This window comes from Prosopis cineraria, unplaced genomic scaffold, assembly GCF_029017545.1.
Source record: "Prosopis cineraria cultivar Desert tree isolate PC_DT_omini unplaced genomic scaffold, ASM2901754v1 PC11, whole genome shotgun sequence".
NCBI classification, from domain to species: Eukaryota; Viridiplantae; Streptophyta; class Magnoliopsida; order Fabales; family Fabaceae; genus Prosopis; species Prosopis cineraria.
Genome location: NW_026555342.1, coordinates 21627662 through 21643048, shown reverse-complemented (window position 1 = coordinate 21643048; position 15387 = coordinate 21627662). Strand labels below are relative to the sequence as shown.

General features: G+C 31.3%; 1 pseudogene; it reads left to right on the top strand.

The window, feature by feature from the left end:
• Positions 1–1950: 1950 nt before the first annotated feature.
• LOC129286317 (squalene monooxygenase SE2-like) overlaps positions 1951–15387 on the top strand; it is a 35215-nt pseudogene continuing 21778 nt past the window's right edge.

The following is a 15387-nucleotide window of genomic DNA, read 5'->3' as shown; positions in this document are numbered from 1 at the left end:
CCAGTGGTATACGATGGATATTTGCATGTTTTAAATAAATGGTTTTGGAGCCTCACCCGAATTAAATAAATAAATTCCTTTTTTAATGGAATCCCGAGCTGGACCGCTGAAACGTAGGAAAAGTTCAAAATAAAACGGATCACATCGTTTGAGGACCACAGTTGATTTGCTCATATTTAACTCTTTTCTCTCTTTTACAATTTACGACGCAATTGAGAGCAGAATAATTACACATTATTGTATAATCAAAGTTTTAGGTAATTGCCATGTGCATGTGAGGAGGATTTTGTTCTTGTTGCATCATGCCATGATAATTATATCTATAATCTTTCATTCGACAAAAGACTTGTACTTGCGGTTGGCTGCCATCGAAGAGAATATTGAATATAGTTAGATCCTATGGTCTCCATATTTCTGGGTTATAATTAATGTCAACATGCTTAAATCATCTTTTGCTGTAGCTCTAGCACCCCTATCTTTTTATATCATAATTAAGTTAATTAATAATTAAAATTTATTGTATATGATCTCACACGGATACTGTTGATAGATAGGTGATCCATTAGACCTCAGTTTGAATGAATTTTTATTTCAAGAATAAGTAGAGGGTGTTGATTTTATTATATGCGTGATAGTCCCACGCACTTATATAGTTGTTATTATTAATTATTAATTCTCTAATTACTCGACGTGGGATTATTATACATTTAATAAATTTTTCATTTGAACCATTCTAAATCAATTTTGAATGATCCATGTTATTTTTTTTAAAAATTTTTTAGTGATTGGTGTTTTTTGAACAAGTCAAATTTGAGATGTGTCCTAATAGCTTATCAAGGTAAACGAGCTTATCAAATTGACTTGATGAGTTTAACATATGAAGTATTCCAAATCATTTAAATGTATGCTTGATGACTTATATTTAAGGAGGAAGCACAAAGAGTTCAAGTTTAAAACTTATATATCTTATGTAAAATGAGTAAGATCATGATGAGCTTTAATGTTTTGAAAACGTAAACCAATAATATTCCTGTATGTTTTTCAAAAGGGTTTTCAATTTAAAATTTTTTTCCTAGACTTATATTGTGTATTTGGATTAATAGGGATTTGGATTTGGATTTGAACCAAGTCTCTCATTGGGATACATAAAATCTCTTACCACACCTCCTTTGTAATTTCAAATTCTCTATATATTTTAGTCATTTAAAATTTCAGTCACTTTTAACATTTCTTTCTTTTCATATTTTCACTGTTGATGTCATTATGATAATCATAATTGTTGTCACACCTCATTCAAGTCCCTTGTCAATTAAAAAAAACTCATTATTCTTAATTTTCCATTTTTGTTTCAAATCTTAACACATCTCTCTTCTCCATTTATTTTTTTTAAAATATCAAAACAAAGAATTTTAAGCACATGCATTTTAAATGTAAGATTATTTGAAATGCAAGTTTTGAAATCCAAAATCCAAATCCACCAATTCAAACACTACCTAATATTATTTGAAGTCTTGGAAAGTGTCCAACATAGTTTCAAGTTAATCAGATGGCATTGTGCATTCTGTCAAATTATTCAACTTGCGAATCTACAGTAATTAGAAAAGCTTTGAAATTATTTTCTGTCGTCGTAGTTAAGTTGTCCATATTGAATGAATGGTGTACATTTATCTTTTTTTATTTTAATTTTGAAGGAAATTTAGAATTCCAATCATCTAAAAAAAAGGTTTATAAAACGGTTATTTTTATTAGAAAAAACATCATTTTGGATCCCTGCACTTTGCTTATGTTTTATTATTGGTCCCTGTATTTTTTTTTTTAGTATTCTAGATCCCTACACTTTTATTTTTCATTGTTTGTGGGGACCGATAATAAAACACGAGCAAAATGTAAGGATCCAAAGTTATGTTTTCCCTTTTTATTAATATTTAAAGGTTTTGAACCTATGGCCAAATGAGGAAGAGTTGGGAGAGAAACGCAGCGGCAGGAGAACTGTGGTGGAATGATGAGCAATGGAGGAAGAGAGGAGAAGCACACCAGCAAGCAAAGGATGACGATGAAACGGTTAAAACCCACAGCCAAAAACCATGTGAGACGACTAACGATGAAAGAACCACTATGAACACAAACGACAACCACAATGACGACGGACTCACGGCATTTCTGTGGTGGAGGAAGGTGAGGAATGACCAGAAATGGGGGTTTGGGAGTTTCACGTAGGTGGGTCTCTAGTCTTCTTGAAGGTAGAGTCTTTCAGCTGGGGAAGTGGAGGAGTTTTTAAAATCAATTACTAAACAATTATGTAAACATAACGGTTCCGTAATATATATAAAACAGTTCTGCAAAGGAAACCGTATATTAAACTAACGAAATACTAAACGGTTTCCTCCCCAGAATTGTTTAGTATTGTGTCGATGTCAGAGGTGTCAAAACTAAAACAAGTACTAAACGGTTGTCTTAAATAAATGTTTAGTATTTATTTAATTATAAAATGGCTTTTTATATAACCGTTTAATAATTGTTTTCTAAATTCTTGCCTTTATTTATAAAAATGGTTTTTCATATAATCGTTTAATAAATGGCGCTATATAAATTCTTCTTTTTAGTAATGTTTTCATATACGATTGTCCTATTGGTCGCAATTAAAGCTCTTGGGGACCAATCAATAAAACAAAATCTTCTAAATCACAGACGTGATGATGCACGGCTTCGTATTGTTCTGGTAGTTAGAGCTAAAATTTAACCTACTTCAGTGGGACTCGTATGTCTTTGATTTACCTTTTAACTATTAGATATGAGATTTTATTAATATTATGATATTATCCCTGATTTACCGAGCAACGTGGACTACTTTAATCACTAGTTCGACCATACGGTTCAACTTTGATCCGATCATCGAATTAAAAAAATTAGATTAGACTGCCCAAAAATTAAGTTCAAATAAGATTTTGTGACAGCCATACATGCATGCATGTGCATGTGGGTTGTTCAACTGGTCTTTTTTCCCTATTTTTGGTGATGGAAATACATTCACTTAGTATATGCGTTTTAAATATTATTTTCAAATCCTTATTAACTAAATTTTTAGTAAAATAAAGAACATTCATGCCAATACATCACCTTTGGAGCTGAGGCATCCTCCTTACCTAATTTTTTTGGAACAAAATTACTTCTTGCCTAATTCTAATCAATATATTAGATTAAGATTAAATGACCTCTCACATCACTAAATATCCATATTCGATCGGTAGTAATTTTTTCCCAAGTTTTATGTCGCCTTGCACGGGTAAGATTTGTCGACCTGACAACTTCGCATATAAATTCAAAGGTTGATAAGTCATCTCCATTTGTTTCGTATCAAATCGGTCCCCCAAAGGAAAGTTGTGTGTGAGAATAGAGCCAATTTGTGCGTGATGCATGTTGAGGATAACGACAACGGATTTTTCAAAGTTGAGCGTGTGAATTTCATTAAAAATTTTCTTTTCAAGGAAGAGAGAGAATATTTTTTTTTATAAAAAATAAAAACTTCACGAAAACTCATGAATCTTGGCGTTAGAGGATTTGTTCCCGAGAACAACCAAGCAAATTCGCCATAAAAAAAGGGAAAACAGATGGAAAATAAAAGAAGTTTGGAGCCATCACCACATAGTTGGGAAACAGATGGATTTAGATTTGGTGATTATACTTAGTATGAGCAATGAGTGCATGTACCATCTGAGCCGTTGAAATCCAGACCACTGGTTCAAATAAACTCACTCAATTATCAATCTCAAGTGAAATATAAATTTATAACCATTGATCTAAATTTTAACGATTGAGATGATATAAGTATTCAGTGTCTGTACTAAGTACAGTTACTAAATTTAAATCCGAAACAGATTCTATATTGATTTGTTATAACAAAAGCTTTTGCGACTTTTTGTTGCCGCTGAAAACTTTCAGTGATGACTTTTCAGCTTTTAGTGGCAGCTTTTTTCGTAGTGAATTTTGTCATGAGGCTGGAATATAACAAATCAATATAGAATATGTCTTGGATTTGAATTTGATGACTGTACTTAACATAGACACTAAATATTTGTATCATTTGAATTGTTAAAATACTATCCATCCTCATGGACATAACAAGGGGAAAGAAGAACAGCTTTAAAGCTTACCCATACACTAAATCACCATAGGAAAAGAAGGAAGCAGCAACGATTTCACACCCACACCAAAAACAAAGGTGATGCGAATAGGGGAAGAAGAGAACTTGCAAGATGAATGGTTATATGCAATGGTGAACAGATAGCAACAAAAAGAAGCAAGAACCAATGCTCCCTTGATCACAACAACATGGGAAAACATCAAACAAAGAAGTAGAAGAAGGGTGTCAGGTGCACGAACCAAGAAAGAGCAGAGAGAGCTGGTGAATGCGAAAAAGATGGATAAAGATGTAATAACCCAAAAATTTCAAGTAAAATTAAATTATTTAATAAATTCTTTTACTTGTACTTTTATTAATTTTGGAAGAAATTCAGCATGAAGAAAAGCCAGTCTAGTGGAAAGTAAACTCTCATCTAATCAACAAGGTCCTAAGTTTTTATTTTTGAATGCTCCCTTTTCAGCCTTCAAAAATTACCAAAATACCCCCCTTTCATCATATTTTATTTTCTCCTCTCTTTCCTTGTTCTGTCGTGGGTTTGCCAAAAAGGAAAAGAAAATTCTGGATCCTCCATGCTGTGACCTCTGACCTTGCTTCATTTTCTGCTGTTCTATCATTATCACTGTTGATTGTGGGTTCATCTTCACCTTGCAGAAAACGTCTGGATTCGCTGCCTTATTTTTCTTCATTTTGTTCTGGTTTCTCTGATGCGTGGCCGCCAATCGCTGTTAAAAAGGGTTCTGTTGAGGTCTGATCCTTGCTGCCGTCATCGGAGGATGTGCTGGTCAATCTTCCTTTCCATTTGTTCTTCTCTATTCTTCCTCGGTTTGTGTATTCCCATGAGCTATCTCTCCTTTACCTTCCCTGTTCAATATTCTACCTCTTTCATTTGGTTGCAGCGATGCTGGCGTATGAGGGAGTTGAGGTGCTGCTCATGATTCTCCTAGTTTTTGGTGGTGTTTGCTAATTCGATCCTTCTTCTTTTTGCCAGAATTTCTTCCCCTGTTCAGCCATAAGTTTCAGCTCCTCCTCCCTTTTTCTTCATCAATTGTGCTTTAAGGTGAGTAAGATTCAAGTCCTCTTCCCTCTCGCTCTGTGTATATGTGTTTTGGATGTTAAATTATTGTCATTTTAAATCCTTCTTTTTGCTATTGTACTTGTTCAAATAGTGAGGAGAATGTGGCTTAGATTGATATTTTCGCATTATATATTTGATGAAAGTGGATAAACTCAATTTTCTTGGATCTAAAATTGCCTATGCAGAATGCTTGAAATTGGAAGGTTGGAGTATTTCAAATGTGGACATTAGAAAAAAATTTGGGAAAACAAAATTTGAGAAAAAGAGATTTGGTTTAAGTTTGATAATTAATGTATGCAAGGTGTTTGAGAAAATGTCTATTAGAAGAAATTAAAATTTATTTTTATTATTTATGAAATTTCATTGATTTTTATGGGCAGTATAGTTGGCTTTGGTGTTATTAACCTTTGAACTTAACTTGGAAGATTGCAAGGGAGATTTGGTTATGAAGTGAATAATATGTGATCATTTGAACCTTTAGAGATGGATGGTTTGTAGATGAAAGATTTGAATATTAATAACGATTTTAAGTGTAAAGTCTTGATTTTTTTAAGTTTTAAATTTATTATAGTTTGTTAGTGGTGGGAATGATGTTAAAAAGGAATTGTTGCGCTGGTTGAAAGTTTAATAAAATTTAATTATGATTCATAGGATGTTTGGAAGAGGAGAAATTTGAATTCTGAGAATTTCAGGTAAGTAGATAGCATCTTAACTGAAGTTCCAAACAAATCTATCTTTACTAAAATATTACATTTTCATGCAAACCATTTTAATAGTAATAATGAAATTATTGGTTATTTTGGTTTTTTTAAAATTACTTTATTTTGTGAAACTCACTTTACCGGATTTGATAATTTGAATTAATCAATAAATGCAAGACTGGACTTTAGTTGTGAAATTTCATTCTGAAAATTATTGAATTGATATAGAAAATAATTCATGCAAGTTTGACATTGAAAATAAAAATTTTGTTTTGAAAATGATGATTTTCTCGCATGTTTGAAAATGAATTTTAAGGAGACTTTATAGAGAACACTGGTTGCTAACGGCAGTTCCATTAGCTTTTGGCATGCCATGATCAATGACTAGCTAGTTTAATTTTTGTGAGCTTTGTTCTCACGTTTGTTATTTATTAGTATTGTACCTGCATTTGTTTTGTGACTTCGACCGCATTTGGTTAGCATTATCCTCATGGACTGTGTGTTTACATTTGTTTCGTGGCTCAGGCTGCGTTTGGTTACTTACCCTCGTGGATTGTGTGTCTACGTTTGTTTTCGTGGCATAAGTTACATTTGGTTATTTACCCTCATGGACTGTGTGTTCACGTTTGTCACTTGTTTTCATAAGTTCCTATAATTATGATTTCTTTATTATTTGATGAATATGTTTTTTCATTGGTTTTGATTAATGACATATTTATAATTATCTAATGCATTTATTTATTTTATTGAGAATAAATGATAATGACGTTTGATATGATGCTTTAATGAATTAGGATTTTATTTAAAGTTATATAAAGTCCTTTTTATGTTGAAGTTAAATATTTGTTTACTAAAATAGTCATCTCTATCACACATAATTATTTTAAACCTTTCTTTTGTACTTATTTAATTATTTATTATTGGGATGCTATTCACTGAAAATTTATTTTGGTCTCAAATTCATTAGCCGATGTTGATCCTACTGCTAACTTCTGAAGGACGCACAACCATTCTGGGTGGAATTTTGCCTAGCATTATCTCCCTTTAATTGGAAATATTTGAACTCATGTATTTTATTTTAGAAAGTAAGGTTAGGTGCTCCACGTAGCCCATAACTATATTTTTATTTTGATATATGTTGTTTGTTGGCTGGAAGGAGTTAAACTCCTGATTGAAACTATATTTTGTGTAAAATATTATGTTGTAGGATTTTCGGGAGATCATATTTACAGAGAAAGTTTTGCTGAAATTTCTACAAAATATTCAATCTTTTATTATAATGATTTTTTATTAAGTATGTTATAATTTTGATACAAATTCAATTATATTTTAAAATAGAAAGATTTCTCAATTTAGGGTTTAAGGGATGCATGATATAGTTTACATCCTATGCCGGTCACCTTCTATTTTTGGGGTGTGATAAAAGAACTCGATGGCTTCAACACCAAACCCCAAATTTGCAATGCAGCGGTAGCCCTTTAAATCACTCACTCACTAACGGCAGACAGGAAGAATGGCGATGGTGAGGAAGAGAACTCTCGAAGCTTGGTTTAGGTGATCAGGTCCAAATTGAATCGAAAATCTGGGGAAAGTGGATATAAAAATTTGATGTTTGCTTTTTTTTTTCCCTTTGTTTTTTCAACTTAAGGCTATTTAGTAATTTTAGATAGAAGAAAAATAAAATCCCTCTCAACACAAGGAGGGTTCGAACTCAAGACTCAATAGGTAAGCACAAAAATAATTTTCACTAAACCACAATACCTCTTATTAAATTTCCTCCCAAATATTTATAAAATATGTTCATTTATCTTTATTATTTATAATTATATTCTAGGTTGTTACATTCATTCTCTTCTCAATCCCTCTCTCTACTTTTTTTTTGTTTGGCCCCTTTTTTTACAATTATCAATCTACTTTGTCAATTAATTGTTTATTGCATATTTTAAAAATTTGCTAAGTCAACTCTTTTTTTATTTACAAATTCTCTAAAAAATAAAACTTAACTACTGTATGTCTATGATTTGAAAGTGTAAGCATTTTTTTTCCACTAGTTGTAAATTTTAGAAATAGGGACTTGTAAATTTTGGATGAAGATTTATAGTTTATCACACTATATGAAAAACAATAAATTGAAAAAACAAATGGGTTAATAAGTTAACCCATTTAACCTACCAATCCTCAAGGGTTGGATTGGGTTGGGTTAGAATTTTTTTAACCCATATGAAAATGTATTGAACCCAAGCTAACCTACATTTCCCCTAACCTATATGCAAATGCATAGACAACAATCACAACTTCACAACACAATTACTACATACCAGTTCTCAAAACTAGAGAAATTGATACCAAGTTATAAGGTCTCCCTTATTATTCGACCATTAACTCCCAAATTTGAAGTAATCAAGGGTTACCAAATAGATTACTAAGTTTGTAAAATTTATAATAACGGGATTCCATGTTTTCAAAGCTCAAAATACTCTAATATACTTATAAAATTGAAAAATAAGAGTAGAAAATGTCTTCAAAAGCATGGGATGCTAATTTATATCAAAAGATTTGCATTTTAGTAGAAAAATAGAAAAACATTATATGAAATCAGAGGTGCACTTGGCATGTTCCTCTTTGTGCTATACGCCTATGTTGTGGCGCATTGCACAGGATGACATCATCTGTTGATGTCAAATGACAGCAACAGGGGTAAACTTTCAATGCACCCCATTTCTCCATCTAACATCTAATTGAGATAATCTAAGTGTCTACAGAGAGATTTCTCTTAACCTTAGCTAATGGCACTAGTTTCACAATTAAATTATTTCTCAATAAAAAATTGGACATTCATTTCTCAACTCACTTCTTTTTCAATCAAAACACAAATTGGGTGTCCTAATTTCAATCCAAGTGCCACAAGCCCAATTTTCACCCTAGATCTCACTCAATAAACTCACGGACACCTGTGCAATACACCACATCATACAAATGACATATCTATCATATTTTCAATATCCAACCCCTTAATAATAAACATTAAAGGGGGAGTCTCAAATTCCTAAATTATCATATCATTCAATCATCAATCACATCTTTACTCACTTCCCACTTACACTAGTATTTTGGCCCTTTTTAGATTTTATAATTTAATACACACACAACCTAGGTGTCACACTCTGATACTAAGCGTATGACCAAGACCAACCCGAAAAGTATCATGATAAATTGCATATCCCCCAGTCCCTGATGGTAGGCTTAGGATTGGTGTAAAAATTAAACAGTCTTTTAGCTTCTAGAAGCTTACCTCACAATTGTTACTCCAAACAAATTTCACATTTTTTGAGTCAATTTAGTTAATGATGCAGCTCTCCTTGAAAAGACTTCAAAGAAATAACAATAATAACCAGTCAAGCTTAGGAAACTTTGAATCTCTGTAACTGTAGTAGGTCGTGGCCAATTCTAAACTACTTCAACTTTATTTGGATCGACTTGTATACCGTCTTTAGACACAACATAACCTAAGAAGATAACTTGATCAAGTCAAAAATCACATTTGGAAAAACTTTTCATAAAGTTGTTGCTCTCTCAACACCTATAGTACTAGCAAGAAGTGTTCTTCATGTTCCTCCAAACTCCTTGAGCCCATCAAAATATCATCAATGAAAACAATTAAAACTTGTCTAGGAATGGTCTAAATACTTGACTCATCAAGTTCATGAATGTAACTGGAGCATTTGTCAACTCGAATGACATTGTCAAATACTCATAGTGACCATACCAAGTTTTAAATGTTGTTTGTTTGTTTTTATATACCTTTGTTACTTAATTTTTTCCAATTGATGATAGCCTGAAGGTAAGTCAGTCTGTGAAGAACACTGAGCTCTTGTCAACTGAACAAAGATATTATCAATGTGAGGTAACGAGTACTTACCCCTTATAGTTGCCTTATTAAGCTATCAATAATCAATATGAAGTCTTAACAAGATATCCTTCCTTTTCATAAAGAGAATCCACACTCCATAAGGAGAAGTGCTAAGGCGAATAAATTCCTTATCCAACAACTCTCACAGCTGACTCTTCAATTCTCTTAGCTTAAACTATGCCATTCTATAAGGGGAATTAAAATTTATTGAGTACCTGGAATCACATCAATAGCGAATTTGATCTCCCTATCTAGGGGTAATCTAGGCAACTCATCCTAAAATACATTGGGAAATTCTCTAACTATCAGAATTTATTTCAAACTGGAAACTTATTCATGGAAGTCCTTCACTAAGGCCAAGTACTAATAGCAAGCCTTCAATAAAAGCTATGGGCCTTTAAGAGTAATTTTAGGCTAGTCAGTCTTCCAATTGGTTCCTTTAAGAAACAAAAGGAATTTATCTGAGAATTTCAAATCTAGCCACTTTCAAGTAGCAGTCAACACTGGCATGATAGGAAGTTAAACAATTTATGCATAAAACCATATCAAAGTAAGTAATATCTAATGTCATCAAATCAACTAGAGTTTCTCTACTCTCAAGATACTTTATAAGACTTGTATCCTTGCGAAAATAAGAGATTCTTCCACCAAACTAGTAACCATAAAAGGATTATCAAACTTGGTGGGTTACATCATTTAAAGCTTAAGCATCTTGTTGAGTCATAGTATAAACCCATGCTTGCCCTTACCCTAAAGATTGTCCTCGCTCTCCAGTTGCTTTTCCTAACATGCCCTTACTAGTATTAATAGAAGGTGCTCCCACCAAAGTAGTCGAGCGAGGAGTTGGTCGAATATATCCCTGGCTAGATATTGATGACAAGGGGATAGTTTCTTTTCAAATAACTAACATGTCCATACTCATAACAAATACTAGATGCCTTATGACAAGGTCTAAAGTAAAAATTTCTATAAGTAGTGCTGTGAGGTTTAACATAAGCTAGTTGATACAATGATGGCTGAGACTATGATTTAGGATTCCAAAAACTACATCGAAGAATTGAAACACTAGTAGAGGAAGAGACATAAGATTCGGACATCTCTGGGCTTGGCATCTCTTCTCAATGCCATTTATAGATGATGAAACACCCTCAAGAGATTGAGGATCTAAAGACTCAATCTTAGATAAAATCTCCTAAGTATGCCTATAAGGTTGACCATCCCTAATTTTGGCTTGCTCATGACCCTTCCCTCAACCATTAAGGGGAAATTCATTTTGTGAAGCAGAGGACTTGTCATATGTCCCACTGCCACTAGAGCTTTTACTGAAGGGATGACGCCTAGGTGGCTTTCTAACTATACAAAAAAAACATAAGAAATGTTTAGTTTAAAATTTAATGGTTATATAGAAAGCATGATAAATAAGGAAGAGGATAACTCTTTTAGGACATCCTAATAGGACCTTCAATGAAGTCTCAAATATTATTATGCCCGGGTTCATAATAATAATTAAAACTTCAAAGAAGAATCCTTACTCCACAAAACCATATAAACCTAGACTCTAATACCATCTGTCACCCCCTGATACTAAGGGTATGATTGGCATGAAATATGAGGAGAATTCATATTCCATAAGCCTTAATAACTAGAAATTACACTAAAATATTGAGAGAGAGAGATATATATATATATATATATAGGTTATATATAATAATAAAGTTCGTAAAGTCTTAAATATTTTGTAGAAATTTTAGTAGAATCTCTCTTATAATTCGAACCTCCCAAAATTTCCACAACACAACAGAACCTGCCAGCCAGACTAGTAAAGAGACTAGCTCCATCCCAACAATTTACATAATAATGGAATAAGACTAGGACCTAATTATGGTTTACGTGGAATACTAAGTTATAATTACAAAATATAATACTTAGTTTTACCAAAATAATAGTTGCAATATGCTTCCTCTTTTTCTAAACAAGCAAACAAAAGGCCCTCAACAATCTGCTGGAGGTGCAGATATTTGAGACCAAAGAAATTTTTGGTGAGTAGCATTCCAATTAAAATTATACATAAAAATTATGAAGATGGAACTAATATATTTAGTCTAAAACAATATCATCAAATACTAAAGCATATACTGGAACCAAAAATAAAGAACAATTCTTTTTCAATAATACAATTCTAAAATTAAACAATACTAATAAAATGATATAGATTTATTAAGATTTGTGCAGCTTATAGAATGTAATTGTCTCAAATATTGGTACAATTAGATAGAACCTTTCAAAGAACCAATACAAAAATAATAAATTTAAATTTAAATCTAGTCGGGTTTTATTGGAATGAATAAAAGCGTGGACACACAGTCCACAAGGGTAAATAACTAATCAAGCGTGACTAGAAGCCATAAAACTAGCACAGCAAAAGCCACGAATCAAGTGTGAGTACAATGCTCACGAATATCCATTCCTCTATTGTTGACCTACGTACCTACGTACGGGACTAGCACCACCTACAAACACCCTACTAGCTAGATGTATCATGGTATACTAAAGGCTAACGAAACTACCATTACCAATCAGCGTTCTGAACTCAGTCCCTCCAATCAAAATCAAGCGTGTATGGAGCAAGAAAATAGTTTCAAAATTGTCATTTTCAAACGTAGTTCAACTATCATTTTTTATTGCTTAAATTTATTATCATTTCCTCCATACACGAATCATTGCATTAAAAGAAATTTATATCAATGTAGAATTAAAGAATTAAACTACTTCTAAGAAACAATATCATTTGTCGTATATCCATTTAATTATTAGTTATTAGCAATATAATTAGTAAAAATCAATGCATTATCATTAATAAAAAAATTGTTAGAAAAATAGAATTACAAGAATATCTATGCAATTTATAAAGAAAAATAGTAAAATTTAATAATAAAATTTATAAACATTTTACTAAAAATTGATTCAGAATGCTATCCACTCACCTGAAAGTTTTTCAAAATTCTAAAATTTACTTCTCTTACTTTTCACTTTGGTTCTAATGACGCTCTTAACTTCTTGTCAAAAATTACAATCTTAGAGTCATTTATCAAATAATTTTTTAATACTTGATGGACATTCAAATTTGATTCCCAAACCACATCACAACCTAAAATATACAATCCACAAACTCATTATCAGTTAACTAACTTATTAATAATCCAACTAAAATAAGAGGAAATATTTCCACCTCTTTTGTACCTTTTTAAAACTTAGTGAAATACCACAATTATCATTTATTTTAATATAATCTACCTTAGGATTCTAATTTAATGACTTAAATCACTACATATGCATGTTCCTTCAAAATTAATATATAAAATTGAACAAATTACATTCTGCCAAATTCTTCTCTCATAAATCTCAAGGTTAGCATTTTAACAATCCAAATATACTTGAATCAAATAATCTATTTGATACATTTTAAATCATCCTTATACCTCCTTGTAACCATCCTCAAGCATAAGTATGATAAATCATATTGACTATTCTTATGTTTCCTTTAGACTTAATAAATTACTATACAAGTATCCGATTTAATATCTCTCTCTATTCTATTTTTTCCTATTTTAGTATCTTCAAATTTTAATCAATAACTTAAGCCATTTCTTGTACCTATGTATATATATATATATATTTCCAAGCCATATTATACCAATTTAATAACATTATTTCTACCCATTTCTTCTTTCAAACATTTCTACAAACATCTTGGGTGCATCAAAATTCAGCTCCCAACAATCATCCAACCAATTAATCAACTTCCAATGTTAATTCTAGAACCTCCAAACTTATTTTTAAACATATAAGAAAGTCATCACTATTAAAATATAATTTTCATTCTTAAAATCAAACTCGCATAAAGAATTTTGAGCATTAAAATCTTACCAGAATAAAATTTCATAATTGATGCCCATGCTTGCATTTATTGAGAAGCCAATATTACCAATGCTGATAAAAATAATTTCATCAATATTCAAAGTATCCTTTGTAAGGAAAAACACATACACATCTTCCTTCAACATCTCTTTACAATTTCCCGAGATAAAAATAATTTAATTAATAAAGTATTAAATATGTAATATAATTTTTATTAAATGATCTATGAATTTTTTTTGGAAAAAGAATTTTATTCATAAATCAGTTGGGACATTATCCACTTACCTGTAGTATTCCAAAGTGCAAAATTCACCCTTTAAAGCTTTAATCCTCCCTTACTACCTTAATTGAGATTTCTTTCTCCAAATCCCCTATTCAATAATACAAAATTTTTGTGACCTTTGTCCATGTTTAATAAACTCCTTTCCCATAACAACACTATAGTCACTCAATTCTTAAATCAATCCGATATATAACTAAAGTTCTTCACTCCTTACAATACTTTATATGTATGTATGTATGTATCACTACTAGAAAAATAAAATTTAATGAGGGATGAATCCCTCGCTAAATGTCATTTTTCATAGCTAAATTACATTTTAGCGAAGAATTTTGTCTATCGCTAAATTCATAACTAAAAAAGGGATCACTAAATTTAGCGAGGAATTGTATTTCCCTCCCTAATTAGCGAGAGATTTAATCCCTATCTAAAATTAGCTAGGAACTAGATTTCACACTAATCCCTTCTAATACTATTCAAACTTGATAACTTTAGCGAGGATTAGTCCCTCGCTAATCCCTCACTAAATATGTTTATATTAAAAAATAACTATTGCCATTCACCCGCCATGTGTGGATGTCAACTTGTGACATGTCATCAATAACATTATGTTTTGTCAACCATCATGTCACCTACCATCTCGCGCCTCTCACCAACCACATGTGCGACAACTCATGACATGTCATTATCCACCTTACGCCATGTTACTTGCTTTTTACCATATCATATATTTATTATGTTTATGCCAAGCCAAGGTTGAACCCTTGACCTCATACCTTTCAAGCTTTATACTTTCCTTCTTTACCAGTTGAACTGAAAGGCACTGCAATCATTATATGAGAAATTAATATGTATATATATATTATTCAACTACTTAAATATATCAAACAAATATTATAAAAATACAACACATATACATATTAAATTTTATTTTCAATTATTAATATGTTAAAAAATATTATATTTATTTAAATTATTCATTATATTATATTTTTAATAAAATATTATTTATTAATGAAAATAAACTTTAAAATAAAATAAAATATTAAATAATTTTATTATGAATATTTTAGTTAATTTTTAAATTTAATTATTATTTTTAAATGAAAATAATTAAATGTATAATTAAAAGTCATTGTCAAAAGTTAATTTTTTTTGTCGTAATTAACTGGGGATAGATCCCTTGCTAATTGTCTTATTTTAGAGCGGGATTGGCAATTCCTTGCTTTTCCTCGCTAATTCTTTATTTTAGAGAAGGATTGACAGTCCCTTGCTATTTTCCTCACGAATTCTCTTATTTTAGAGAGGGATTGACAGTCCTTGCTAATTTCCTCACTAATTTTAAATTAAGCTACAAAATCA